This window comes from Pogona vitticeps, chromosome 2, assembly GCF_051106095.1.
Source record: "Pogona vitticeps strain Pit_001003342236 chromosome 2, PviZW2.1, whole genome shotgun sequence".
NCBI lineage: Eukaryota > Metazoa > Chordata > Lepidosauria > Squamata > Agamidae > Pogona > Pogona vitticeps.
This window is the reverse complement of record NC_135784.1, coordinates 192,163,636-192,191,298: the sequence shown is the minus strand read 5'-3', so window position 1 is coordinate 192,191,298 and position 27,663 is coordinate 192,163,636. Positions and strand designations below refer to the sequence as shown.

General features: G+C 48.3%; 1 long non-coding RNA gene and 1 pseudogene across 2 annotated transcripts in view; one reads left to right on the top strand and one right to left on the bottom strand.

Annotated features, from left to right (window-relative positions):
- Positions 1-27,663, top strand: part of LOC140704756 (uncharacterized) — a 166,671-nt gene that overhangs the window by 39,278 nt on the left and 99,730 nt on the right. The window lies entirely within an intron of this gene.
- On the bottom strand, positions 1,671-2,456 carry LOC140704260 (small ribosomal subunit protein eS4-like; annotated as a pseudogene).

Sequence of the window (27,663 nt, the reverse complement as noted above, 5' to 3'; positions counted from 1 at the left end):
GCCATGGGGTTTCTTCCACCCTTCCCCTGACATTATGATGGAAAATTGAGTTTATGTTCCTTCCTTTTTCCTGCCACATGTTCCCCCAGGAGAAAGGCCTTGAGCCTACTTTTGAAATTATATAATTTCAAGAACAAATAAACTCCACACTGTTGTTGTAGATGGCTTTTTATTGAGCAGGTTCAAAGAAAGAGTGCTTGGAATATAGTGTGCCTGGGCACTAGCATTTTGCCTTAGAACCACCCTTGTATCTTCGACAAAGAGAAGACAGACAGACAGACAGACAGCAGAGAGACCTGTGCAGAGAGCCTTTGTGTAGCTGTGCTGCACCTGACCCATAGCTGTCTGACCATGCCATTGCCAGTGTCCAGCTGCAAGTCTCAGGCAGTGCTTACTGCAATGGCTGCGGTCACATACTGGCTGAGTGGCACATTACCTTATGCTTTTTTTTCCCCAAAGGGTGTGTGACTTCCTTGGCTCTGTGACAGAGCAATTTTGCCTTGAAGGGAAGAAGTGGCAAGATAATTCTTAGACACCACATATATTAGTTTTCTGGAGGAGTAGACATTTCTCAGGAAAGAAAACGCTACTCGCATGCTGCATTCACAAACAGGCACGTACATCCACCTAAATGCACTGTTCTAGCACTGCACAGTCACCCATTCAGCTGAATGACCATTATTCCAATTGTGGTGCTGTATCACTTCTTTGCTGCCTGGAAATTTGGTTTTCAGTTTTTGGTGATTTCCGTGCGTGCAGCCTGTCCTGCAGCTGTACTGGCTGAAATCCTTCTTTTGGGTAACAACTAAAGCTGCAAGAGCGCTGTCATCATCTGTTTCTGGCTGCCTGAAGGTGCAATGCTGCCCTCCAATATTGCACCATCCTTTCTCTCTCCAGGCCCTTTGCACTGGCAAGGCTGACTAACCTTTTAATTATACCACGACAACACACTTCAACATATTATGTGCATGGCTCAAATGATATGTGCTGAGTTTTTTGTAATCTCAGTAAAATAAGAGGATGATCAGGAAAGTTACCTAGTTTTGTGACAGACCTCAGAATATTCTCTTGAGCTGCCTCTGACATTTGATGGGAGAAAAGGCCACACAGCTGGCTCACCACCTCACTCTCTAAACTCTCCTCCAGGGGGATCTGGAAAGCTGCCTCGTTGCCAGACTTAATTTCATCTCCTTTACTGCTCAACGTCTATGTTAAATTGCTGGGAAAAGGTGACTGGCACCAGCACTGGATCTATTTTGAACCACTAGGTCACATAATGTCTTGCCTGACCTTGGAGCAGGGATCTTGGGCCTTCCAAAGAGTGTCTGGACAGCTGTGTTTGGACAGCAAAGGGCCAACGGCCTGCAACTGAATCCAGACAATCTAATTCACTGAGCTATTCAGCCACCGAGAGTTGGGATTGCCCGAGTCTAACTGTGAAGATACCTAGCCAAGTAAAACGAAGCGTAGGTGGGGCTCCATACATATCTATGAAACAAGATCTATATTTTCCACCAGGAAATAAGTATGCTATTGGAAAGTCAGCATAGCCGAGTAAGCTCAATGTTCAGTCAATCCTCTGGGAGGAAAGTCCGGAGGGAAATTTCAGTAGCTGGAGTTGGGCCTCTGGACAAGGTTCCCTCCCCTCCATCCCACAACCAAAGGCCTCCAGAGTGCTAAACAATCACTCCTTCTGCGACACCACACTGAGAATCTCAACTTTTCCTTACATGAAGACAAACAGGGTTCTGACCAAATGCACAAGCATTCTAGAGGACTCTATCCCTGCTCCATTAGGCGGCCAGCCTCTTTTCTCTCTCTCTCTCTCTTCTGCAGTGGGGACATGGATTCCCTTTCCAAGAGGGAGATTCAAGGCTTCTTACTCTTGCCAATAACAAAGATGTTGGACAGCCTGCTGGCAAAGCTGTTACCTCTGGCATCAATACGGAAGCACCAGGGATGCAGTTGATGGTCACATCAGTATGTCCCAAGTCACCACACACAAGTTGCCTGTGTCAAACGTGATTAGGTCTGCAATCTTGCCTGTCTCCAGGCTAATCTGAATAGTGTTCCTCACCTTAATGACACAATCAAGATGGCAAACACTCTCGCCATTGTTGGTAATAAAGTGCCCATGAAGATCTTTACTTTGCACAGCTTGTACTTTGCCTTTTTTTGGTGTGATTTGGTGAACAAGCATCCTTCTGTGTCATACACAAAGTGCAGGTGCTCACTGGTTTTCTTGATGCTGATTACATTTATAAAGAAGGGGATGTCCATGTGGCCTTAGCCATGAATCTCGATAAACCACCACGTACTGTTCTTATTGACTTTGTCAGGGTATTTATGAGCCTGTTCCTGAGCAAAATGGTGAGCAGAAGGCACTCCCTCACTTTGTGGGGACCTGTGGGTGGCTAGGGTGCCTTGGCTGTGCTCTCCCAAGAAAGGGCCACCATTTCCACTCCAGGGTGGATAGTGGTTCTCTCTTAGATGTAATTTTGCATTAGCAAAAAGCAAACCGTGCTGCTTATATACCGCCCCATAGCGCTTCAAGCACTCTTTGGGCGGTTTACAAGTTAATTATGCAGGCTACACATTGCCCCCGCCCCAGCTGGGTACTCATTTTACTGAGCTTGGAAGGATAGAAGGCTGAGTCAACCTTGAGCTGGCTACCTGGGATTGAACCCCGCCCGGGTCGTGAGCACAGTTTTAGCTGCAGTACAGCAGTTTAACTGCTGTGCCATGAGGCTCAGTGCATTAGGGTGCAAGTCTATCTACTGTACCAGCTTCTGCAGCAGAAAGCGGTAATAAACCATCAGAATACACTGCATGTTTCCAGGTGAAAATTACTTGGAGAGGATAGATGGCTCAGGGACTTAAATACATTTGGCTGAAATGTTAGAGGTTCTGAGTTCAGTTCTCCAGTGTGTGTCCCAGGAAAAGAGCCAACATCTTTAGTCTTGAACAAACTGCACTGTCTCAGGGTACCATCAGAAGAAGAAAATGTAGACCACTTCCAAGAGTATACCTACAAATCCTTGGCTAGAGTTGCTATAAGTTGGAATTTAATTGATGGCAGGCAATGATTATTATCGGGCATAATGAGTGCCAGGGCTTGTTCATTTTACTTAATTTTACTTGATTTACTTTTCTGTACTGCAGTAGATGGTGGCTAAATTTAGACTCTTGAACTGGTATCATGCTTCAGACATGAATTAATTAAAGAATTTAGTTATGCTTACAAAACGGGAGAATTCCCAGAAAGCATACGGCAAATTTGCTTTAAATAATATTGTCCCCTTGGAGAGAAATAAAAATGTGTCTGCTTCTGCCTTTTTTGGCAACTTACAAGAATATCAGAAGAGCCCTGCTGGATCAGGCCAAGGGCCCATCTAGTCCAGCTTCCTGTATCTCACAGTGGCCCCACCAGATGCCTCTAGGAGCACACGAGACAACTAGATGCCTGTCTCCTGATACCCCTCCCCTGTATCTGGCATTTGGAGGTACCTTCCTTTTAAGCCATAAAAAAAACCATTTAAAAAAAGATAATAAACGTGTGCTGCTTATTTTCTGCCCGAGAGCACTGAAAGCCCCCTCTGGGCTGATCAAAATTTCCTTATTCCCACAGGCGCTCTCTTATTCATGCATACTACATCGAAGGTCCTCCTGCACTGTTTCTAATTTCCCTATTTAATATGAGTTATGCTATACTGTATTGCTGTCCCCTTCATGGATTGCTGTCTTGTCATGGCGAAGGGGCTTCAGGAACTCAGAGAAGCTATGGGCTATGCCGTGCAGGGACACCCTAGGCGGACAAGGTCATAGTGGAGAGCTCAGACCAAGTCCTGCCTGCCTGCTGTGCTGAGTCCAGTTCGGACAGAGAGTGCCACTGTGTGATCAGGGTGAAAAGTGAAGCCCCTGAAACTAACAATGTTGAAAAGGTCATATATCCAGTCCAGATGCTCCACTGAGCTATCCGTCTGAGTCTGACTTACATCACATAGGAGGCTAGGCTAGAATCCTCTTTTCCCCCATACTCCATCATCTTCCATTTGTTCGACTTTTCCAGGAAGGTTTGTTCAAACAAGCCACTTCTTCCACACTGGCATCAGAAATGGGGCAGCCTCGAGGTCTCTAAAGCAGTGGTGCCCAACCATGGGCCTCCAGGGGCGTACTCTAAGGGCTACATTAACTCCTGCCTGGTGAGTCCAGCCTCCTCAGGCTTCATTCCCAATTCCTGTCTGCTTATTCCAGCCTTGTACCCTTTCCAGGTGCCCCCATGCCAACATGGCCGGGCGGCCCCACCCAAACCTGAGTGTTTCTGTTGTGTGTGTCCCTCTCTATTGCCTCTATAGGTTGGCAAAAGCTGGGACAAGCATGGGCACATAGCTCACCCCATCTAATGGATTCGAACTGCAGTGGTGAACTTCCAATCAACAAGCCCAGTGGCTCAGCGGTTTAACCCGCAGTGCCATGGTCTACTTCAAATGCTATTTGCTGGATTCTGTGTCCTACCCTCCTTGAGTGCCCCTGATGCCAATGTGGCAGGGCCATACTGACACTAAGAGCTACATTAAGGCCTGCTGTCGACTCCAGCCTCCTTGGTCCATGTTGTTCCCAAGTCCTGCAGCCCCTTCCAGCTTCCTTGGGCTACATTGCAAAGGCCTGCCTGCTGATTCCAGCTTCCTTGGGCTTGATTCTCAAATGCTGTTTGCTGAATTCAGCATCCTAACATCCTCAGGCTCCCCCAATGCCAACGTGCCAGGGATAACACTAGTCCTTCCTCGCAGCCAAAAAGAGCACAATATAGTTCTTTTTGGAGGTTGCCTTTATCCCCCTTAATGGCAAACGCCTCCCCCGTGCTCATCCATGTGGCAGATCTCTGCCGCTACACCACCAATGCTTCCCCCAATGCGACCCTATCTGCTCAGAATCATGTTAGTACCTGGAATGTCCAAGTCCCACATCTGTAATCCTGCCTAGGAAGACAGTGCCCGATAGGGCCACAGTTTATGCTGCTGCCAACTACCTCAGTGTTCGATGGGGCCAAAAAGCCTACTTTGCTACTGCCAACTACCTGAGTGCCTGATGAGGCCAAAAAGCCTGGTTTGCTGCCAACTCTCTCAGTGACTGATGGGGCCATGATCTACTTAGCTGCCAAGTGCCTCAGTTCCTGATGGGGCCAAAAAGCCTACTTTCCTGCCAAATACCACATTGCCTCCTGGGGCAAACTCTACTTCACAGGCAAATGTGATGTTGCTGAAGACAAACTCAATGCCTCATGCCTCTGTTTGCTACCTCAGCTCAGTTTGTGAGTGAATAACTCAGATGCCCAAGGTCCAATCTTCACCAAATTTGGTAGGTGTGTTGGGGAAGGATATGGGAAGCTTTAGTGTGATTTAGGATTCTCTAAGTCCCCGAGGGCAGCTTTCCTGAGGGTGTTCTCCTTGTGAGTATATAATTCAGGGCCCATTAACAAATGTTCACCACACTTTCCGGACTTGTAGAGAACAGTCTGATGAAGCTTGCCTAAAAGTTTGGTGTCTCTAGGTGCTTGGGGCCCAGTTTTATAGCTTTTAATGCAAAGACAAATTGATGAATTGATTCGTTGAAGAATATTTGTATTCATTGATTCATTAACCTTGACAAATCACAAATCAAAACAAATCACCATTTTTTTATTCATCCCCATCTCTAGTTGAAACTATGGCCCCTTTTCCAAATAGATCCAGAATCACTCATTCCAAGCTTCCATTCCTTAATTTTCTTTAAATGCAACTTGGATGTTTCTGATTTCAGTTTCTACACCACCTCCAACCTCCCACCTCTCCCCTTCCTTCTCTCTTATGCCTTCTGGATTCTGCACTGTTTCCACCTTGTCCCTTTCCCTCCATTGATGTCGCATTTCACAGCCTTTGGACAGCAGCAGCACCAGGTGGCTCTTCTGCCTTCTAAAAACTGGAAATCTGAGTCTCCAGTAGCATTACAGAACAGGCGGGGAGGGAGGGGGTAGCCCCCAAGTGGAGGGGAAAATGAAGTGAACTGAAAGGTATTTTTTTTCATCCTCCAATAATGTCACATAAACTAATCCAGATCAGTGGGCAACAGAATCAACTCTAAAACAGAAGCAAAGAAAATGTCTGGATGAGCCCTTAGATTGGAATTTTTAAAAAATCTGTTTTTCCATCATACAATAAAACATCATGGAATTAATGCTCTATAGTAATTATTTAATCTCGTATATGTTGTCCATTTATTATGTTAGATTTGTATCTGCCTATTGTTTTCCAATAGATATCCAGGCTGGCTGGATACCTCTGATGTTTAGATCTCTGGCTACAGAGCCAGAGGTTGGGAGTTTGCGTCCCCAGCTGTACCTGTGAAGTCCAGCCAGCCTCTATGGCCTTGGGCAAGCTGCACAGTCCCAGGGTGACACCAGAAGCATGATAAACCACTTCTGTGTATTCTCTACCTGGAAAACCCCGAAAAGGGTTGTCATAAGTCTGCATTGACTCGATACCACATTATTGTTTTCTTCTTCTTCTTCATCACTGGGATTATGTAACAGATACAAGTTTTAACCAACAATCTAAGTATCTGTTAAATATTGGCGTAGCATGGGTGCTGCTCCTAATATTGCCGTTTTTTGTAGCTCTGATGGTATGATTTCTGAGATCTATTTACTGCTTATAATACTGTGTGAAATTTCTAGATATTGTTCCCAAAGCCATTCTTCTTCTTCTTCTTCTTCTTCTTCTTCTTCTTCTTCTTCTTCTTCTTCTTCTTCTTCTTCTTCTTCTTCTCTGTTTTATTATTATTATTATTATTATTATTATTATTATTATTATTATTATTATTATTATTATTATTATTATTATTATTATTATTATTATTATTATTATTATTATTATCATCATCATCATCATCATCATCATCATCATCATCATCATCATCATCATCCATAAAACAGAGATGAGAAAACTGGTTTAGGATGCTGAGTTAGATACCTGTCTCTCTAACCTCTAATAGATTTTAAGGCAAGGCTGTTCCCCGCCCCCTGTCCTGTGAAATACTGCATGGAATTTTTCTCATTATTATAACTGCTCAGGATGTTGGTTTCTTTTACACACACACACACACACACACACACACACACAGAGAGAGAGGGGGGGAGGGAGGGAGGGAGAGGGAGAGGGAGGGAGAGAGAATATATCTGTATATAGAAGCAAACCCTACAGAGTTTAGTGCTTTGTTTCAGATCTGAAGAGGACCGTCGCTTATCTTGAGAGTCTTCTTTCCTGGCTAGCATTTTCTCCCTTCCACCCAGCCAGGGTCAGGGCACCTCGTTGCATAAACAACACACTCAACCTCACATCGGCACCTTGAGGACTAGTCCCTCTTGCTGCACTGGCAGCATTTGCTGGCTGGATAGCTCGATGGGATAGGCAGAGGCAGGGAGTTTGATTCCCCACCTCCTCTGCCTCCTGGGAGAAGAGCCAGCCTGGGTGGCCCTGGGCAAGCTGCACAGTCCCAAGGTTGCCCCTAGAGGAAAGGCAGGGTAAAGCACTTCAGATTATACCTGGAAAACCCTGGAAAGGATCGCCATAAGTTGGAACTGACTTGATGGTGTGTGCGCACGCATGCATGCACACTCAAACACAGAAAATGTATGTATGAACTGGAATGGAACTAGATCCACCAAAATCACAGATATAAATCTCTATTTTTTATGAACTTTGTTCCCTATTGGGGCCATTCCTTTTTTAAAAATCATAATTTCCATATCATACCAGATAGAAATATCATCCATAGTTCAACACTTTTGTTTTCTTTTTTCTTTTTGAAATAAGTCTGCAGGGTCCTGATTCTTAGGCATTAATCCCAACTTTGCAGTCATCGCCATTTGCCAAGGATTTCCCCACTTCGTTCAGCTGAAGCAAATAGGCCGTATACATTTAACAGGCAGCCTTGTTTAGTGGGTACAATTCACTCCTGTCTTAAGCGCTCAGGACTTGCCCTTTAGACATGTTCAGAAGCACCCTGTGGTGCATTTGCCTTTGGCAAGTGAAGGGAGGGAGGGAGGCCGTGGCCTTTGGAGGAGGGCGACCTCGCCACGCCTTCGAGCACCCAATGGTGGCATATAGGCATCCTTGGCTTCTGTGCTTAGAAAAGAAATCAGTTTGGGAGCTTTCTCCAGATTACCCAAATGCTACTTTCCCCAATGGGGCCAGATTCAGGCAGACCCCTTGGGACCCAAAGTTTGTGACAATGATGTTTTGACTGGGATTGCTCAGCTTTTTCAACTATGGCTCATTTCACCAGGGCATGTGCAGAATAATTTTCCCAGTCCAGATTGGGAAACTGTAGCTAAACCCAGCAGCTCTTGATGGCTCGTCCGAAATATCAACCAGTTCAGAATGTTAGCTGCTAACATTTCTGAGCTCTTGCTCTTGTTGAGATTACTAACAAAGATACAAATAGAAACAGCTAGAAATATATACACTTTATTTGAAATCAGGAGAAATAACATAAATACAAGTGGTGCCTCGCAATACGATTTTAAGTCATTCCGCACAAATTGTTGTCTTGTGAAAAAATGGTCTTGTGAGGTTCCCTATGCATCGGTCTAAAAAAAAGTCTTGCGAAGCATCAGTCTAAAAAAAAAAGTCTTACAAACCACGGTCATAGAAAAAATATCTTACAAGGCACCATAGTGATCGCAAAAACCAATTGGCTTGCGGTTTTTCGTCCCACGAGGCAATCGTCTAGCGAGGCACCATTGTATTCTGTCTCGCTGTTCTATAGTCAGTTAATTCCACAGCAAAAGGAATTTGACTTGAAGTTCCAAATTCTGCAACAGAAAACTATCCCTCAGCAGTATCAGGTTCTGGTGGCCAGGTGGCTCTGTTGGGGGGGCATTGTGACAGGTCCTTGGGTGTCACAGAGCTGCTTCCCGAGTGGCCCTGGGAGAAGGGGCCTGAAAAATCCTCATATCTCTTGATCTTCAGCATGGGAGAAGCACCCAAAATGTGAGTCTGTTTGTTTTTAACCCTCCCCCTACAATCGTTTGTAATTCTGACCTGCCCTTCCTTCTATTCTATATCTGTCAAGAGTAAAAAAAAGAGCCCTGCTCGCTCGCTGGCTCTCCCCCAAGACAGCACCTTTTGCACCCTCCATCTGGAACTGAAGCGTGCCAGCCAGCCTGCCTGTCTGCCGGCTGGCAGGCTGCAGTTTCAGATAGAGGGTACAAGAGGGGCTGTCTTTGGAGAGAGCTGGTGAGCAAGGCACGCTGCCGGCCCTTTTCCCCGAGCGCTTGAGCCGTTGTCGAGCGATGCCTGAGATCGGAGCTCACTCCTGGCCCATCCTCAAAGAGTGCCTCCAAGCTGTCAACAGCAGCTGCCACCACCTCTTCAAGGGAAGTGGCTCTCTGGCTCTCTTTCTCTCTTGGCACCCCCAGCACCAGCCCGGCTAGCAGCCGCCTCAGCACCCAGCAGTGCTTCCTCCTCCTCCTCCTCCTCCTCCTCCTCCTCCTCCTCCTCCTCCTCCTCGTCTTCATCCTGCTTCAGCTGCCTTGAGTCTGGAGGCTGCCTGGGTTTGCCTCACAAAGTTTGCTCCTCTGTTGTGGTGGGGGTAGCTGCTGCTGCTGAGTGTGACTTTTTTGAGAGGGGCCCTCAGAGAAAGGTTGCTGGACCTCCGTGTGTGTTTGTGTGTGTGTGTGTGTGTGTGTGTGTGTGTGTGTGTGTGTGTGTGGTACCGATGGGGGCTTTTTTCCTTTGGCAAAGAAAACACTGTGGTTTCTTTTTAAAAAAAATGTCATACCCTCCCCCCCCCCAGGTGGTCGCTCCCTCCCTTCTCCACTTCTTTGTCCTGCTGCTGCTACTGTTGGTGGTAGTGAAGACGGAGCCCGAGGGGGTCGTGGCAATGAGGGCTTGCAAGCCTCTCCTCCTCCTCCTCCTCCTCTCCCTCGGAGCCCCAGCCAGGCTAAGGAAACTCCTGGGCAGCTTCCTCAGGCTCTTGCTCTGCTTGGCAGGAAATCTAATCTGGCCCAGCCTCACCCACCTTCTGCCTCCAGCAGCCCCCAGGCAAATTGAGTTTGAGATCCCTGCTGTAACCCACTCTGTGCGGAGCTGCCTCTGGATAGAGTCCGGAAAAGTCAGCGGATCCAAACGTCAGCATCCATCTGGCTGCCTGGGGCTGCTCCCAGGGATCCCATCACCCCCAAACCACCCCTATAATAGCAGCTCCTCTGGACCCTTGATCCATTTCCAGGCAGCTCTAACTCCAAACCTATAAAGCCCGAAAAGGCTTCGGTCCGAGCTGCCTCCAGGATCGCCTCTTCCTTCCTGCGCCTGTGACGTCCGTTTGGAAGAAGAATAAGACTTCTCAGCTCTTCCAGGATCACGTTGGATGCAGCTGTGGGAGAGGGCCTTCTCTGTGGCTGCTGCTTGCAGCCTTTGGAACTCCCTCCCACTGGAGCCCTGGCTGCCCCCATCTCTGCTGTCCTTCCACAGGCAGTTGAAGTCCTGTCTCTTCCAGCAAGGTGAGTGACGGGCTCCCTGAGTGGAGTTTTTAACCAGTGGGCCTCACTCCTTTGGTCCTTTTTAAGCAGAAAGGTGGGGTGCCCCAGATGGCAACGAAAGAAATCACTCAGCGGAAACGCCTCTGCGCTCCTCGCGGACCTTCTTGGCTTGCTGGCCTGATGGAGCCCTCATTCCCCTCGTCTCCTCTTCCTTTCCAGGCTTCCAAAGCTGAAAAGCTTATTCCAGAGGAAGGAACCTTCGGGACAGGAGGGGGCCAGACGCCGCCTCTGTCCTGCCTGGAGGCTGCCCAACCCAACATCAAAATTCCACCTCGAGGAACAGACCGGGGCCCCATCCACCAGAGGCCTCTCCATTGTCCCTGCTGCAGCTGAGGAGCGCCAGTCTCCAGGTAAGATCCGGGTGGTCCCCAGTGGGGAGCCGAGGGGATGTGGCCATCTGGCTCACTTGTAGTGCTCACTGCAAGTGCTCCATCTCCCCCTCTCTCCCCCTCCTCAGCCCCGCCGAGATCTTCCAGGAGCCCCACCAGGATCTCCAAGTAGCCTTGCCAGTTCCGTCTCCTCCCTGGATGGTGTAGAAGCAGCGAACTGTCCAGCCCGACTCATGGGCAGCTTCCTGAGCTGATCAGGGAGGAAGTCAGAGGTAGTCCTGTCCTAGGAACACCCCCCCGCTCACTCTCTCAGGTCTTGGGGTGCACAGGGGGGATGCCCTCGGGAGGACGGGGCTTTCTGCTTCCTCAGCCCCATTTGCAACTACTGCAACAAGGCCCTCATCCCGGGAAGGGAGTGCCGGGCCTTGCCCTACAGCCTGGCAGAGTTGGTTTTGATTTTGGAGTTGAATGACCCAGCAGCCCTCTGGTCCTCTCAGCCACCACAAAAGGCAGGCTGCGGGACTGGCGCTTTGGAGCAGGTCTCTGGTCCGGCCCATGGCTCTTCCGTGACCAAACCGCCACCCCCGCCAGGGTCTGCTGGGAGAGGAGCCGACAAGCACCTTCCTCTTCCCCCTCTTGGATGTAAGTCCTCAGTGCCTTCGCTCGAACCACGTTTTACATCCCTGATATTCCAGGGAAACCTGGTGTCCCTCGTTAGAGTCCATTGTTGCACATCTTCCCCACTGGGATGATGGAGAAGCAATCCTGCGCCTCTTCTGTGTGACTCCCTTTCAGGTCTTTGAAAAGTGCTCTCCTCTCTCCACTCCGTTGTCTTTTCCCAAAGCTAATCCTACCCCTTCATGGATTGCTGCCTTGTCGTGGCGAAGGGGCTTGAGTAACTCAGAGAAACTATGGGCTATGCCGTGCAGGGACACCCAAGACGGACAGGACATAGTGGAGAGTTCCGACTAAACGCAATCCACCTGGAGTAGGAAATGGCAAGCCACTCCAGTATCTTTGCTCTGGAGTATCTTTGCCAAGAATGCCCCATGATCAGAAACAAAAGGCTAAAAGATATGACGCTGGAAGATGGGCCCCTCAGGTCGGAAGGCGTCCAACATGCTACTGAGGAAGAGCGGAGGACAAGTACAAGTAGCTCCAGAGCTAATGAAGTGGCTGGGCCAAAGCCGAAAGGACGCTCAGCTGTGGACGTGCCTGGAAGTGAAAGGAAAATCCAATGCTGCAAAGAAAAATACTGCATAGGAACCTGGACTGTAAGATCTATGAACGTTGGGAAGCTGGAGGTGGTCAAACAGGAGATGGCAAGAATAAACATCGACATCCTGGGCATCAGTGAACTAAAATGGACAGGAATGGGCGAATTCAGCTCAGATGATTATCATATCTACTATTGTGGGCAAGAATCCCGTAGAAGGAATGGAGTAGCCCTCATAGTCAACAAAAGAGTGGGAAAAGCTGTAATGGGATACAATCTCAAAAATGATAGAATGATGTCAATACGAATCCAAGGCAGACCATTCAACATCACAATAATCCAAGTTTATGCACCAACCAGCATTGCTGAGGAGACTGAAATTGAACAATTCTATGAAGATTTACAACACCTTCTAGAACTGACACCAAAGAAAGATGTTCTTCTCATTCTAGGGGACTGGAATGCTAAAGTAGGGAGCCAAGAGATAAAAGGAACAACAGGGAAGTTTGGCCTTGGAGTTCAGAACGAAGCAGGACAAAGGCTAATAGAGTTTTGTCAAGAGAATAAGCTGGTCATCACAAACACTCTTTTCCAACAACACAAGAAGCGACTCTATACATGGAAATCACCAGATGGGCAATATCGAAATCAGATTGATTATATTCTCTGCAGCCAAAGATGGAGAAGCTCTATACAGTCAGCAAAAACAAGACCTGGAGCTGACTGCGGTTCTGATCATCAGCTTCTCATAGCAAAATTCAAGCTTAGACTGAAGAGATTAGGAAAAACCACTGGGCCACTCAGGTATAATCTAAACCAAATCCCTTATGAATACACAGTGGAAGTAAAGAACAGATTTAAGGAACTAGATTTGGTGGACAGAGTGCCTGAAGAACTTTGGATAGAGGCTCGTAACATTGTCCAGGAGGCAGCAACGAAAACCATCCCAAAGAAAAGGAAATGCAAGAAAGCAAAGTGGCTGTCCAACGAGGCCTTAGAAATAGCAGAGAGGAGAAGGGAAGCAAAATGCAAGGGAGATAGGGAAAGTTACAAAAACTTGAATTCAGACTTCCAAAGAATAGCAAGGAGAGACAAGAGGGCCTTCTTAAATGAACAATGCAAAGAAATAGAGGAAGATAACAGAAGAGGAAAGACCAGAGATCTGTTCAGGAAAATTGGACCTATTAGAGGAACATTTTGCGCAAAGATGAACATGATAAAAGACAAAAATGGGAAGGACCTAACAGAAGCAGAAGACGTCAAGAAGAGGTGGCAAGAATACACAGAGGAATTATATCAGAAAGATTTGGATATCCCGGACAACCCAGACAATGTAGTTGCTGACCTTGAGCCAGACATCCTGGAGAGCGAAGTCAAGTGGGCCTTAGAAAGCCTGGCTAACAACAAGGCCAGTGGAGGTGATGGCATTCCAGTTGAACTATTTAAAATCTTGAAAGATGATGCTGTTAAGGTGCTACATTCAATATGCCAGCAAGTTTGGAAAACTCAACAGTGGCCAGAGGATTGGAAAAGATCAGTCTACATCCCAATCCCAAAGAAAGGCAGTGCCAAAGAATGCTCCAACTACCGTACAATTGCACTCATTTCGCACGCTAGCAAGGTTATGCTCAAAATCCTACAAGGTAGGCTTCAGCAGTATGTGGACCGAGAACTCCCAGAAGTACAAGCTGGATTCCGAAGAGGCAGAGGAACTCGAGACCAAATTGCTAACTTGCGCTGGATTATGGAGAAAGCCAGAGAGTTCCAGAAAAATATCTACTTCTGCTTCATTGACTATGCGAAAGCCTTTGACTGTGTGGACCACAGCAAACTATGGCAAGTTCTTAAAGAAATGGGAGTGCCTGACCACTTTATCTGTCTCCTGAGAAACCTATATGTGGGACAGGAAGCAACAGTTAGAACTGGTCATGGAACAACTGAGTGGTTCAAAATTGGGAAAGGAGTACGGCAAGGCTGTATATTGTCCCCCAGCTTATTTAACTTATATGCAGAATACATCATGCGGAAGGCTGGACTGGAAGAAACCCAAGCCGGAATTAAGATTGCCGGAAGAAATATCAACAACCTCCGATATGCAGATGATACCACTCTGATGGCAGAAAGTGAGGAGGAATTAAAGAACCTTGTAATGAGAGTGAAAGAGGAGAGTGCAAAAAACAGTCTGAAACTCAACATCAAAAAAACTAAGATCATGACTACTGGTCCCATCACCTCCTGGGAAATAGAAGGGGAAGATATGGAGGCAGTGTCAAATTTTATCTTCCTGGGCTCCATGATTACTTCAGATGGAGACAGCAGCCCTGAAATTAAAAGGCGCCTTCTTCTTGGGAGGAAAGCGATGACAAATCTTGACAGCATCTTGAAAAGCAGAGACATCACCTTGCCAAGAAAAGTCAGAATAGTCAAAGCTATGGTTTTTCCTGTCGTGATGTATGGAAGTGAGAGCTGGACCATAAAGAAAGCAGACCGCTGAAGAATTGATGCCTTTGAATTGTGGTGCTGGAGGAGGCTCTTGAGAATCCCCTGGACTGCAAGGAGAACAAACCTATCAGTTCTAAAGGAAATCAACCCTGAATGCTCACTTGAAGGACAGATCCTGAAGCTGAGGCTCCAGTACTTTGGCCATCTCATGAGAAGAAAAGAGTCCTTGGAAAAAACCTTGATGTTAGGAAGGTGTGATGGCAAGAGGAGAAGGGGACGACCAAGGATGAGATGGCTGGACAGTGTCTGCGAAGCAACCAACATGAACCTGACACAACTCCGGGAGGCAGTAGAAGACAGGAGGGCCTGGCGTGCTCTGGTCCATGGGGTCACGAAGAGTCGGACACGACTAAACGACTAAACGACTAAAGCCCCTGTTCTTGGCTTTGGGCAGCTCTCCAGCCAAAAGCATCCCAGTTATTTTGGGGAGAAAGGGGGCAGGCTGTCCTCTCAGCCCCTCTCCCCATCCCTGGGCAGGGAGGATGCCACGCGGGAAGCCATCCTTTATTGGGAGCCCTTTTGGGAAAGTCCCTCAGCAATATCAGGGCCCTGGTGGCCACGTGGCTCTGTGGGGGGGCATTGTGACAGGACCTTGGATGTCACCGAGCTGCCTCCCGAGTAGTCCTGGGGGAGGGGGCCTGAAAAATCCTCATTTCTCCTGCTCTTCGGCGTAGGTAAAGGTAAAGGTAAAGGTTCCCCTTGACAATTTTTGTCCAGTCATGTTCGACTCTAGGGGGCAGTGCTCATCCCCATTTCCAAGCCATAGAGCCAGCATTTTGTCCAAAGACAATCTTCCGTGGTCACATGGCCAGTGTGACTTAGACACGGAACGCTGTTACCTTCCCACCGAAGTGGTCCCTATTTATCTACTTGTATTTGCATGCTTTGAAACCGCTAGGTTGGCGGGAGCTGGGACAAGCGACGGGTACTCACTCCGTCGCGTGGATTTGATCTTACGACTGCTTGGTCTTCTGACCCTGCAGCACAGAGGCTTCTGCGGTTTAGCCCACAGCGCCACCATGTCCGGCATAGAAGAAGAACCCAAAATGGGATTCTGCTTGTTTTTAACCCTCTCCCTATGATCATTTGTAATGCAGACCTGCCCTTCATTCTATTTTAATTTGTGCTTCAGTTAATGCATTTTATTAAAAAAGCCTCTGTAACGGGGTGGGGGGATCGGGGGAGCTCTTTCGACTCTCGGTGGGTGCCTGGGGCCTGAAAGGGGCAGCAGGAGGGCGGAAAAACCCGGACTGCGTCCAGACAAGGTAGAGATGATCCTCATGTGTAGTAACGCAGCTGGAGCAGGGAGCAGGCAGGCAGCCTGGGGGTGCCTCTGGATTATCCGGTGATCGGTGCTGGCCAGGAGTCCCTTTCCACAGTTAAGACCAGTGTGCCCACTGTGATCGCCCTTGCTAGAGAGGTCGGGTCTGGCCACGGTGACTCCTGCCTCAGTTACATCCCAGTGGGCGGGGAATACTGTAACCCACTCTGCGCGGGGCTGCCTCTGGATAGAGTCCGGAAAAGTCAGCAGATCCAAACGTCAGCATCCATCTGACTGCCATCACCCCCACCCCACCCTATTATTGTAGCTCCCCTGGCCCCTTGATCCATTTCCAGGTAGATGTAACTCAAAAGTTCAAACCTATAAAGCCCGAAAAGGCTTCGATCCGAGCTGCTCCCAAGATCGCCTCTTCCTTGCGGGGCCTGTAAAGTCCATTCAGAAGAAGAAGAAGAAGACTTCTCAGCTTTTCCAGCTTCATGTTGGATGCAGCTATGGGAGAGGCCTTCTCTGTGGCTGCTCCTTGCCGCCTTTGGAACTCCCTCCCACTGGAGGCCTGGCTGTCCCCCTCTCTGCCCTCCTTCCGCAGGCAGGTGAAGGCCTGTCTCCTCCAGCAAGCTGAGTGACCGGCTGCCTGAGTGGAGTTTTTAAACAGTGGGCCTCACTCCTTTGGTCCTTTTTAAGTAGAAAGGTGCGGTACCCCGGATGGCAACGAAAGAAGTCACTCAGCGGAAATGCCTCTGGCCTCCTTGCGGACCTTCTTGGCTTCCTGGCCTGACGGAGCCCTCATCCCCCATATCTTCTCTTCCTTTCCAGGCTTTCAAAGCTCAGTGCCTTCTTCCAGAGGAAGGAAACTTCAGGAGAGGAGGGGGCCAGAGGCAGCCTCTGTGCCGCCTGGAGGCTGCCCTACCGAAAATCTAAATCCCACCCCATGGAACAGCCTGGGGATAGATCCACCAGAGGCCTCTCCATTGTTTCCGCTGCAGCTGGGGAGCGCCAGTCTCCAGGTACGACCCGGGTGGTCACCAGTGGGGGAGCCGAGGGGCTGTGGCCAGCTGGCTCGCCTGTGGCGCTCACTGCAAGTGCTCCATCTCCCCCTCTCTCCCCCTCCTCAGCCCTGCCGAGATCTTCCAGTAGCCCCGCCAGGATCTCCCGGGAGCCTCGCCAGTTCCGTATCCTCCCTGGAAGCAGTCGAACCAGGAAACGGTCCAGCCCGACTCCTGGGCTGATTCCTCAGCTGACGAGGGAGGAAGTCACAGGTAGTTCTGTCCTAGGAATCCCGCCCTCTCGCTCTCTCAGGTCTCGGGATGTGGAGGGGGGATGCCCTCGGGAGGACGGGGCTTTCTGCTTCCTCAGCCCCATCTGCACCTGCTGCAAGAAGGCCCTCATCCCGGGAAGGGAGTGCCGGGCCCTGCCCTACAGCCTGGCAGAGCTGCTTTCGATGGTGGTGGTGAATGACCCGGGAGCCCTCTTGTCCTCTTGGCCACCCCAAAGGGTAGACTGCGGGACTGGCGCTTTGGAGCAGGTCTCTGGTCCGGCCCATGGCTCTTCCGAGACCAAACCACCACCACCACCACCCGCAGACCTTGGAGAGGGACTGGAGCTGCTCCTTCAGGGTCTGCGGGGATAGGAGCCAACAAGCGTCTCCTTCTTCCCCTCTTGGATGCAAGTCCTCAGTGCCTTTGCTCGAACCAAGGTTTACATCCCCGATATTCCAGGGAAACCTGGCGTCCCTCACTAGAGCCCATTGTTGGGCGTCCTCCCCTCTGGGATGATGGAGAACCGATCCTGCCCCTCTTCTGTGTGACTCCCTTTCAGGTCTTTGCAAAGTGCTCTCCTCTCTCCCCTCCGCTGTCTTTTCCCAAAGCTAATCCTGCCCCGTTCTTTTGTCTTTCTTTAAATGCTGCCTCAAATCATGCTGCCCTTTTTACCAGCCCCCTTGCACTGTTGGCTCATCTTCCACAACCATTCCCGCATGGCTGAGCCAAGTATCCACCATAACTGAGTGTTTGGAGGTTCTTCCCCAACTAGGTGTAGAACTTTGCATTTCTCCCTCTTAAATTGCATCCTGTTGTTCTCAGCCCTTTGCCTGAGCCCCTCACGAGAGCTGCTTGGTGGGTTCCTCTTCTTGTGCGCAAGTCTTCACCTGTCTTCACCTCTCAGCTTGCGTCTCCCTCCTTCTCTGTTCCAATTCGGTTTGCCCTGTGAGGACCCTGCAGCAAAAGCCATGTTGTGGAGGAAAGTTAATGCCAGTGAACGGTTTCTGAGATCTCTCTTCTTCTTCCAGCATATGCGCGTTGTGTTTTACTCGCCAAAGCACACGGAGAGGCCCTGGGCAATGCAAAATGCCACTCTATTGCTTAGGTGCGGCGCTTTCCTGCAGCATTTCAAGTAAGTCCTCAAGGGAGTGGCTACGGGGCTCTGGGAGGATGGGACGGATCCGAGAGCCTTTGTTAAAGGACTGCTGAAAGTCACCGACGACTGGACAGGGCTCCCCATTCTTTACAGCTTGCTGGGGATCGCCCTCTGTGTGTGTGTGTGTGTGTGTGTGTGTGTGTGTGTGTGTGTGTGTGTGTGTGTGTGTGTGTGTGTGTGTGTGTGTGTGTGTGCGCGCACGCGCGACAGAACTCCTGTTACCGGCCGATTTGGGGGGAGGGTGGGAGGAACTGGGGCTTCTGTCTCCCCAGGCACAGGGGACCAAGGGCAGGATCTGCTACCAGGTTTACTGGTTTTCTGCCAATGCGGAAAACAGCCGGTAGAGTTATGGTGCCTGCTGGCCAGAAAAGGTAAGTTGCGCTCTTCCAAATCTGACGTGCAGGTAGGTGGGTGACTTCACGACACGTTGCTGCAACAGAGAGGCTGTAGTCCAGCCATTCTCAGCTTCCGGCCAGAGCGATTCTGCTAACGTTTGGACTCTGTGTCCTTTTGTTAAACCCGAAAATCAGAGAGTCCCTCCTGCTTCCCTGGCAAAGTCTCCCTTTCAGCCATAGAGCAGAGGGTGAGGGGACAGCCCTCTCCTCTGGGCAATCCAGCTGCTCTAACGAGGTCTCTCTCCTCTTCTTCTCCACCCAGATGACATCCTGACCAAACAGCTGCAAGAGGACGGCGAGTCAAACGGTTCTCCTCTTTGGCTCTCATGGCCACCCGTGGATCTGAAAAGGGGGCGGATTCCATCCGGAAGCCTTGACGACATGGCTGCTGCCTCTGCTTGGAGGCCAGGATGAGCAGCTGGAGATCATCTCCCTGTTGGACCACAGGTGTTGGATTCAGTCAAGAAACCTTGAACGCGAGGAAGTGACATGGGCCATGACAATGAGTGGGGAAGACCTGCAGAGGTGGGAATTTCACTTCCCCCCCCTCCTCTGTCCATCTAACGAGCCTATTCAGACCAGGGGGTAATGAAATCATCCTGGAGGAGATGTCGGAGGTCTCCTACCAGCTCTCCTCAGGCAGAAGAAGCTGCTTCGATGAGGATTGAAAAAAAATCTAACCTGAAGCAGGCCAGTTGCCACAACTCAGCTTCCAGAGAACCTCGTCTGGATGACTGAGCACAGATCCCCTAACCGTTAGAGCAGTAAGACTATGGAGTCATTTAGCCTTTGTGTGAGCACACAAACACGGGAACCATTCAAGAGAGAATTAGACAACCATCTATCAGATATGCTTTGATTTTCAAGGAAGGAAATGTACTTGACATGAAGACCAAAATGGTTTCCTCCCAAAACGGCAACTGAAGAATAATAAAAGAATAATAATAGATATTCTAGAATATTATGAAGCACATCCAGGAAAACAAATAGCTATTCTATTCTTAGATGCTCAAAAAGCCTTTAATAACTTAAATTCAGAATATATGAAGAAACAACTTGAGGTGATGGACTTTGGACAAAACATTTTCAATATGATAGAAGCAATTTATACAATGCAAACAGCAAAAATAATTGTAAATGGAGAAAGAACAGCCAAAATTGAGATTGCTCAAGGAACACGGCAAGGATGTCCACTCTCTCCATTGTTGTTTATTCTCTCATTGGAAACATTGAACAGAGAAATCAGACGGAACGAAGGAATACAAGGAACAAAAATCAAAGATGACATGTATAGACTTCAAGTGTTTGGAGACGATCTGGTCTTTATTTTAGAGAACCCAATAGAAACAGTTCCAATCTTACTTCAACAAATTAAGGAATTTGGCGAGGTAGCTGGACTAGAAATTCATCAAGAGAAAACAAAATGTTTAACTAAAAATCTAACTCAAAAACAAAAGACCCAACTTATCTCAAACACAGAAATTCAAACAACAAAAAAGTAACGTATTTAGGAATCAACTTGACTGCTAGATGTTCCTCATTGAAAGAAGACCAACTATGCGAAACTCCTTGAGCAGATTAAACAAGATTTGGAAAGATGGGGAAAATTACAATTACTGTATCATTTTTAATCGCAACGATGAAAATGAACATTCTTCAAAAAGTAATCTTCCTCTTCCAGAAGCTACCAAATTAGAGCAAAAATTCATTGAAGAGTTAAACATTTTATTTGCAAAGTTCATATGGCAAAAGAAGAAGCCGAGAATCAAATTCCTACAAGACGCAAAATAAAGAGGAGGACTCGGTTTGCCAAATTGGAATTTATATTACCAAGCAAGTGCTTTAACTTGGATTAGGGAGTGGATAAAGCTAAAAAATAAGAGAATACTATACCTAGAGGGATATGATTTGCAAGCAAGCTTGCATGTCTTTCTATGGTATGGAAGAACTAAAACTCAGAAATATTTTCAAAGAAATATAATAAGGAATTCTTTCTTAAAGGTCTGGGAGAAAATTAAACTTAAAATACATGTGAAAACACCTAGGTGTATTTTACCCATGGAAGTGTTTGCACACCCAAACCTGTTAAATTTTGGAAAAATAAAAATGTATAATGAGCTTCTAAATGAGTAGGGACTTTTAAAGACAAAATCTCAACTAGAGAGCGAAGGACTGACTTTTTCATGGTGGCCCCAGATGCAATTACAATCACTCTACAATAAAGAAAAAAAAAGCACAAGGATTCTATAAAGAATATACAATATTTGATAGAATATTACTCACCACAGAAAACTGACAAATTCAAACCTTGTATAAATGTTTATTGCAATGGGACACACAAGACAAAGAAGTTAAGGAGACAATGTTAAAATGGTCTAAAATTTTGGATATAGTATAGAACTAGATAAATGGCAACAAAAGTGGACAAAAAACTATAAACTAACATTAGCAACCTCCTATAAAGAAAATTCATATAAAATGTTCTATAGATGGCACCTCCCTCCAGCCAGACTTGCAAAAATCTTTCCAAATATGTCAAATAAATGTTGGAAATGTAAAAATCAGAATGGAACTTACTACTATGCATGATGGACATGTGACATAGCTAGAAAATATTGGATCAAAATTCATATGTGGATTAAGCAAATGTCCAAGCAAGAAATAGAATTTAAACCAGAAATATTCTTATTGGGATTATTACCAAACAATATAAATACACGTTTTGACAGCAACTAGATTAGTATGGGCACAGATCTGGAAGGAGGGAAAGCCACCAAAGGACAACATGATCATTTAAAAAACAGTAGAATGGGCAGGAATGGATAGACTAACAAAGAGATTAAAAGGACAAGAAAAATCAATTTTCTACCTAAAATGGAATTTATTCTATGGTTGATGGAAAGCAAAAGTCCCGTAATAAATAGAATTAAAATGAACAATATGGAGAAGATCTCGCCAGAAGAAGTATATCAGTAAATGCTTGTAGGCTAAGCTTTATATTATGTTTTTCATTTTATATATGATGCTGTCTTTATATATTTGTAAATTTCATGCTGGAAAATAAAAAAAAATATTACAAAAAAGAGAAATGTATAGTCTACTACACTACACAAAAGGCAACATCAATTAAAAAAACAAATCTTTATAAACAAAAGCCACTTAAACCCTCCGTTAACAGAGACAGTCTCCCCCACCCCCCATCATGGGGACCACTGGAGACCTCTTCCACCAGTGTCTCATTTTGCAAACCCTACTGCCTTCCCTAAATATGTAGTATTGACTCCCATTTAAAAAAAGGGAAGAAAAGGGTGCTGCTTATTTACTGCCCGAGAGCACTGAAAGCCCCCTCTGGGCTGTGCAGAATTTCCTTATTCTCCCAGGCGCTCTCTTATTCTTGCATACTCCATCGAAGGTCCTCCTGCACTGCTTCTGATTTCCCTATTTAAGATGAGTTATCCTATATTGCTGTCCCCTTCATGGATTGCTGCCTTGTCATGGCGAAGGGGCTTCAGTAACTCAGAGAAGCTATGGGCTATGCCGTGCAGGGACACCCAAGTCGGACAGGTCATAGTGGAGAGTTCTGACCAAGTCCTGCTTGCCTGCTGCTGAGCCCAGTCGCCTCATCCGGCCAGGTTCTGATCAACCTTGGGCCTCCAAGGGCGTGCTCTAAGGGCTGCATTAACTCCTGCCTGGTGAGTCCAGCCTCCTCAGGCTTCATTCCCAGTTCCTGCCTGCTTATTCCAGCCTTGTACCCTTTCCAGGTGCCCCTATGCCAACATGGCCGGGGCGGCCCCACCCAAACCTGAGGGTTTCTGTTGTGTGTGTCCCTCTCTATTGCCTCTATAGGTTGGCAGAAGCTGGGACCAGCAACGGGACATAGCTCACCCCGTCTTACGGATTCGAACTCCAGTGCTGACCTTCCAATCAACAAGCCCAGTGGCTGAGCAGTTTAACCCGCAGTGCCATGGTCTACTTTGCAGCCATGTGCCTCAGCGCCCGATGGGGCAAAAAGTCTACATTGCTGGCCATATGACCTCTGTCCTAGTCCTGCAGCCCCTTCCAACTTCTTCGGGCTATATTCCAGCCTCCTTAGGCCATGTTATACCAAGTCTTGCAGCCCCTTCCAGCTTCCTCGAGCTACACCATTCAGCCCCACCCAAACCTGTCCGGACGCCCTGATGCCTACATGGCCAAGCCAGCCCCACTCAAACCTGTCTGGGTGCCCCAGTGTCAACATGGCAGGGGCGCACTCTAAGAGCTACATTAAGGCCTGCTGTCAATTGCATCCTCCTTGGTCCACGTTGTTCCCAAGTCCTGCAGTCCCTTCCAGCTTCCTCAGGCTACATTGCAAAGACCTGCCTACTGATTCCAGCTTCCTTGGGCTTCATTCTCAAATGCTGTTTGCTGAATTAAGTACCCTAACCTCCTCAGGCGCCCCCTATGCCAACATGGCAGGGGTCACTCCAGTCCTTCCTGGCAGCCAAACAAGATCACGTTTTAGTTCTTTTTGGAGGTTGCCTTTATCCCCCTTAATGGCAAACGCCTCCCTTTTGCTCATCCATGTGGCAGATTTGTGCCATTACAACACCAATGCCTCCCCCAATGCCACCCTATCCGCTAAGAATCGCGTTGGTACCTGGAATGTACTCATCCCACATCTGTAATCCTGCCTAGGAAGACAGTTCCCGATAGCGCCACAGTCTATGTTGCTGCCAACTACCTCAGTGACCGATGGGGCCAAAAGGCCTACTTTCCTGCCAATTTCCTCAGTGACCAATGGGCCATGATCTACTTAGCTACCAATTTCCTCAGTTCCCGATGGGGCCAAAAAGCCTACTTTGCTGCCAAATACCACGTTGGCTCCCGGGTGCAAACTCTACTTCACAGGCAAATGTGATGTTGCTGAAGACAAACTCAGTGCCTCATGCCTCTGTGTGCTACCTCAGTGCAAAAGATCTCGCATTCTGCTGGGGCCAAATATAACTTCCTCAATGCCATGGGCTTCTGTGCCGTGTGGTAAACTATCCTGGGGCAGTTATACACATGTGTTGCCCCATCAGGCACTGAGGTCGATGGCAGCAGCAAAGTCGCGTGTGTTCCCCCATCAGGCACTGAGGTAGATGGCAGCAGCAAAGTTCCATGTGTTCCCCCATCAGGCACTCAGGTAGATGGCAGCAGCAAAGTTCCGTGTGTTGCCCCATCAGGCACTGAGGTAGTTGGGAGCAGGAAAGTCGCGAGTGTTCCCCCATCTGGCACTCAGGTAGATGGCAGCAGCAAAGTCGCGTGTGTTCCCCCATCTGGCACTCAGGTAGATGGCAGCAGCAAAGTAGCGTGCGTTGCCCCATCAGGCACTGAGGTAGTTGGCAGCAGCAAAGTCGCGTGTGTTCCCCCATCTGGCACTCAGGTAGATGGCAGCAGCAAAGTCGCGTGCGTTGCCCCATCAGGCACTGAGGTAGTTGGCAGCAGCAAAGTCGCGTGTGTTCCCCCATCTGGCACTCAGGTAGATGGCAGCAGCAAAGTCACGTGTGTTGCCCCAAAAGGCACTGAGGTAGTTGCCAGCAGCAAAGTTGTGTGTGTTCCCCCGTCTGGCACTGAGGTAGATGGCAGCAGCAAAGTCACGTGTGCGTTGCCCCATGAGGCATTGAGGTAGTTGGCAGCAGCAAAGTCGCGAGTGTTCCCCCATCTGGCACTCAGGTAGATGGCAGCAGCAAAGTCGCGTGTGTTCCCCCATCTGGCACTCAGGTAGATGGCAGCAGCAAAGTAGCGTGCGTTGCCCCATCAGGCACTGAGGTAGTTGGCAGCAGCAAAGTCGCGTGTGTTCCCCCATCTGGCACTCAGGTAGATGGCAGCAGCAAAGTCGCGTGCGTTGCCCCATCAGGCACTGAGGTAGTTGGCAGCAGCAAAGTCGCGTGTGTTCCCCCATCTGGCACTCAGGTAGATGGCAGCAGCAAAGTCGCGTGCATTGCCCCATCAGGCACTGAGGTAGTTGGCAGCAGCAAAGTTCCATGTCTTCCCCCATCTGGCACTCAGGTAGATGGCAGCAGCAAAGTCGAGTGTGTTGCACCATCAGGCACCAAGGTAGATGGCAGCAGCAATGTCACGTTTGTTGCACCATCAGGCACTGAGGTAGATGGCAGCAGCAAAGTCAAGTGTGTTGCACCATGAGGCACTGAGGTAGATGGCAGCAGCAAAGTCGCTCATGTTGCCCCATGAGGCATTGAGGTAGTTGGCAGCAGCAAAGTCGCGTGTGTTCCCCCATCAGGCACTGAGGTAGATGGCAGCAGCAAAGTTCCATGTGTTCCCCCATCAGGCACTCAGGTAGATGGCAGCAGCAAAGTCACGTGTGTTCCCCCATCAGGCACTGAGGTAGTTGGCATCAGGAAAGTCACGTGTGTTGCACCATCAGGCACTGAGGTAGATGGCAGCAGCAAAGTCGCACGCGTTGCCCCATGAGGCATTGAGATAGTTGGCAGCAGCAAAGTCATGTGTGTTACCCCATCAGGCACTGAGGTAGATGGCAGCAGCAAAGTTCCATGTGTTCCCCCATCTGGCACTCAGGTAGATGGCAGCAGCAAAGTCGAGTGTGTTGCACCATCAGGCACTGAGGTAGATGGCAGCAGCAAAGTCAAGTGTGTTGCACCATGAGGCACTGAGGTAGATGGCAGCAGCAAAGTCGCTCATGTTGCCCCATGAGGCATTGAGGTAGTTGGCAGCAGCAAAGTCGCGTGTGTTCCCCCATCAGGCACTGAGGTAGATGGCAGCAGCAAAGTTCCATGTGTTCCCCCATCAGGCACTCAGGTAGATGGCAGCAGCAAAGTTCCGTGTGTTGCCCCATCAGGCACTGAGGTAGTTGGCAGCAGGAAAGTTGTGTGTGTTCCCCCATCTGGAACTCAGGTAGTTGGCAGCAGCAAAGTCGAGTGTGTTGCACCATCAGGCACTGAGGTAGTTGGCAGCAGCAAAGTCACGTATGTTCCCCCATCTGGAACTCAGGTAGATGGCAGCAGCAAAGTCGCGTGTGTTGCACCATCAGGCACTCAGGTAGATGGCAGCAACAAAGTCGCGTGTGTTGCCCCATCAGGCACTGAGATAGTTGGCAGCAGCAAAGTCACATGTGTTCCCCCATCAGGCACTCAGGTAGATGGCAGCAGTAAAGTCGCGTGTGTTGCACCATCAGGCACTGAGATAGTTGGCAGCAGCAAAGTCACGTGTGTTCCCCCATCTGGAACTCAGGTAGTTGGCAGCAGCAAAGTCATGTGTGTTGCACCATCAGGCACTGAGGTAGATTGCAGCAGCAAAGTCACGTGTGTGTTGCCCCATCAGGCACTGAGGTAGATGGCAGCAGCAAAGTTGCGTTTTTTGCCCCATCAGGCACTGAGGTAGATGGCAGCAGCAAAGTCACGTGCGTGTTGCCCCATCAGGCACTGAGGTAGATGGCAGCAGCAAATTACTTGTGTTGCCCCATCGGGATATCCACATCCCACACTGATTTTCTAGCCTGGATCAGTTTGGGATTACATTCCAGGTACCAACATGATTATTAGCGGATACGGTGGCATTGTGGGTGGCATTGCATATTTATTAGCAGATATCTGCCACATGGATGAGGAAGAGGGAGGCATTTGCCATCAAGGAGGGATAGAGACAATCACCAAAGAGAATTAAATGTGCTATTTTTCGCTGGCAGGTGCGGTGGGATGCTGAATTCAGCTCTGCAAGCAGCACATGAGCCTCCTGAAGCTGAAATGAACAGTGTGCCTACCTACTGAGGCAGTAGAAAAGGCTAAGAGGCTGAAATGAACAATCTGCAAGAAGTTTGGGATGAAGGCTGAGTGGACTTTGGAGCACCGTGCTTAGCCATGCTATTTTGCCAATCATTGACATTAATGCAAAGAGTGTTTTGTTTTATTTTTTAAAAAAATTATTACAACTGGGATGGGCAAATTAGATTGAGTGATGTCATTGACACCTGCAGAGAGAGAATGAACTTGTTTGTATTGGTTTAAAAATGGTTATGGTACATAACTGTGCAGTATGACTGTGTACATTTAAGGCAGTAGATTTAAACATGGGAAGGGAAGAGGTGCCCTTGGGAGTTTTCTAAGCAAAAGATAGAACCAGTGGACTCCTTTCGTCATTCAAGTGAGCAAGACAGCACTGCTGTTTGATGATGAGAAAATGCATACTCAGCCCATAGAAGAATATAGGCTCTTGCCTCAACTGAATGGCATAGTGGAGGTTGATGGCTTCGAGAGATCAATACGGTGGTGAACCTGTTCTGGGTTTTATTCTGAACTTTACAAGAGCCATCCGAATTAGGGATCCTTCTTGTCAAAAGGAGCTTAGCATCTCACACAGGGCTTTCAATGTCTAAACTAAAATCCAGAGCAGATTGGCCACACCACTGACCTTGAAGACACCAGCCTTCGCGGAAATGTCGCCGTCAGGGATAAACTACAAAGTTGACTCTATCCTTCCTCCTTTTGTCCCACAATAGATTGAGTTCCAGTGGTTGATGAGAGGCTACGGAAGCATTAGTCACATCTGGCCTTAATTTTCAATGGATTATTTTCCCAGTCAGTATAAGGCAGACAAAATCTTTATTGTGCCATCAGTAGACGATCGCAGTATGAAAATAGGATTAATGCACCAATTTAGGGCAGAATCCAAAATCCCAGATAGGCTTGCTGTAGAAGGTTTGGATTGGGCGTTAAGTCCCTTTTGCCAGCACAACTATCCTTCTGCCGGCCTCGCCCCCTTAGGCTGGCCTGAGCCTCTGTGCCGGCTGATCCGCCATCTGATCAGTGGGCAGAAGGGCCAAAAGGGGGAGAGGAAGCGGAGGAGAAAGGGAGGGGCAGGGGAGGGGCTGAGTTACACCAAGCTCAAACTCCTCACCCTTATGCTGGCACAAGTCAGGCCATGAAAAAAAAATACTCCTAAGTAATTTCCAG